The sequence below is a fragment of the Amblyomma maculatum genome, chromosome 10 (genome assembly GCF_055883805.1).
Source record: "Amblyomma maculatum isolate TAMU_Amacu chromosome 10, ASM5588380v1, whole genome shotgun sequence".
In the NCBI taxonomy this organism is placed as follows: Eukaryota; Metazoa; Arthropoda; class Arachnida; order Ixodida; family Ixodidae; genus Amblyomma; species Amblyomma maculatum.
Window position 1 is genome coordinate 91169616 of NC_139353.1, and position 2776 is coordinate 91172391.

Sequence of the window (2776 nt, forward strand, 5' to 3'; positions counted from 1 at the left end):
TCCTATGCCAATTTGATGAGAAAGCCGAGACTGAAATTCACATATACGCAAGACGTTTCGACCTAGGTGCTCTTCTCGTTCAGAAGAGTGCCGGACAGGAGAAATGTATCTCCTACCCTAGCCGTTCGCTGTCGAAAGCTGCAGCAAATTATTCAACGATTGAGCAGGAATGTCTTGCCATTAATTGGGCCTATTTGCACGGACGACCTTTTAGGGTTGTGAGCTATTACCACGCTATGTACAGGCTCACAAACTTAAAGATCCCTCCGGCCTCTTTGAGCGATGGAACTTGGGTCTTCAAGACTTCGACATCACAGTCGTCTACCAGGCCAGCCGCAAGCCCTCCAATGCAGACTGCTTGTCACGACCCCCTGTTTATACACTGCCAAAGGAAGAAGACGAAGAGGCCTTCTTGGAAAGGCAAGCGACAGCAGATTTGCACAGCAGCAGCGCTCGGACCCTGAGTTGAAAGACCTGGCCGATTACCACGAAGGAAAGGTCGCTTCTCCTCCTGCTGTGTTCCGGTGTCATTTATCGCCATTCGCTTTGAGCAATGACGTCACCGTGAAGAAGAACGTCGCAGCCAAAAGAACCGCACTGCTTTTTGGTGTTCCCAAAAACCTCACTCACGAGAATCTCCAGACGCTGCACGATGAGCCGACAGCAGGGCATTTTGGTTTTGCGCGCACGTTGCAAAACGCTATACATCGATTAGCGATAACAAACGTTTCCAAGAAAACTGATTAAATGTACAACTTTAGAGTGTTACACTAAAAAACTTCAAAACTCTCTTTTACGACTTTTCGGTATATGTGTCCCGTGGGTATGCATTCCTAATAAGAAAGGAGTTTTTGGTGAGTGAATACATTGCTCATGAAACACGCCGCATTGGACAAGGTAGACCACATTAATAGTGTGACATTTGACATCTCATTTAATTTTAATCAAGAAAGCAGTTTGTGATTCAGACCACTGTGGCTGTAGTTATCATTGGAAAAACCTTACTTCCAGGTTTAATGAACGGTGGACATCCTGAGACTTTACTATTGCTAACTTCGACGTGGTCACAATGCTTTTGATGTTTTTCTCCCGTCTATCGATTCATGAGTGGAATACGTTGTCCCTTGAAATTGTAAACCAATTGTGCCTTGAAACTTTTCTATCGCAGTTGACAAGCTATTTTGAATAATTTTAAACACATTTTCACCATGTGCGATTTATTATTTTTGTTTTTATAAGAGTGAAAAGGTTGTTTCTCTGCTGTCTGTCCTTTTTGTTTCCGTACTCTTTCATATGCATGTAAACCCGACTCTGTTACGGCCTCAAAGTGAGGTCAACAGTATGTAATAAACCAGTTCACTTCAGTCGTTCAGTCGTGTCCGACTCTTCGTGACCCTATGGACCAATATCACGCCACGCTTTCCGGTCTCCCACTATCTTCCTAACATCACATAACTTCATCTGCAGCGCCTGGAGGATGCCATCCAACCATTGCGTTCGCTGCCTACCCCTTCTCCGGTGACCCTCAACCTCTCCCAACATCAAATCTTTCTCCAGCGACTCCTTTCTTCTCATCAGATGACCAAAGTAGCTGAGCTTCAACTTTAGAATTTGACCCTGCAATGAGAGGTCAGGGTTTATGGTCGACAATATCGACTGATTTGATCTTCTGGCCATCCAAGGAACTCTCAAGAGCCTCCACCAGCACCACAATTCAAACGCGGCAATTGTTAGGCCGTCAGCCGTCTTCACAGTCCAACTCTCGCATCCATACAACCAAACAGGAAAGACCATAGCACGCGTTATACGGATCTTGGTTGGCAGTGTAATGTCTCTGCTCTTTACCAGGCGGTCAAGGCTAGCCATGGCTTTATTTCCCAGAAGCAGACGTCTCCTAATTCCGTGGCTTCAGTCTCCTTCCGGGGTAATCTTGTAGCCCAAGAAGAGAAAATCTGTCACCGCTTCCATTTCTTGTCCCGTGATGCTCCAGGACTTGATACGGCAAGACACCATGATCTTTGTCTTTTTAATGTTCTGTTTAAGCCCAACCTTCTCACTCTCTCCTTGTACGCGCATCAGAAGTCTCTTCAGTTCCACTTCACTTTCTGCCATTAAAGCGGTATCATCCACATATCTAAGGTTGTCGATACGTTTCCCAGCAATCTTCACTTCAGCTGAAGACTCGTCCAGACCGGCCTTCCTCACGATGCACTCAGCATATAGGTCAAATAGGCAGGGCAACAGTATGCAGCCTTGCCTCACTCCTTTCTCAGTCGGAAACCAATCAGTAAGACCATGCCCAGTTAGTCTTGCCCTTCATACAGGTTCCTGGGGAGACAGATGAGGTGAATTGGAACTCCCAGTTCTAGGAGAGCTTGCCACAGTCTGCTGTGATCTACGCAGTCAAACGCTTTCGCATAACCAATAAAGCAAAAATAGATGGTTTTCTAAAACTCTCTTGCTTTTTCCATGATCCAGCGAAGGTTGGCAATCTGGTCTCTAGTTCTGCCCTTGCGAAACCCAGCTTGCACGTCCGGAAGCTCCCGATCCACATATGCCGCAGCCTACCTTGGAAAAATTTCAACCATCATGTAATAAATAAAATTAAATAAATAAACTATACACGCATAGGGTGGTTCATGAAGTAGGCCCTTTGATTCTTTCACTCTGAAGATGAATATTTTTCTGTTGTTTTAGAATATCATTACCATTCGCAGCGATGCTGTGTAGGTTAAGAAGAGATTGGTATCGAAACCAGATAGTGCAGTCTTCATGT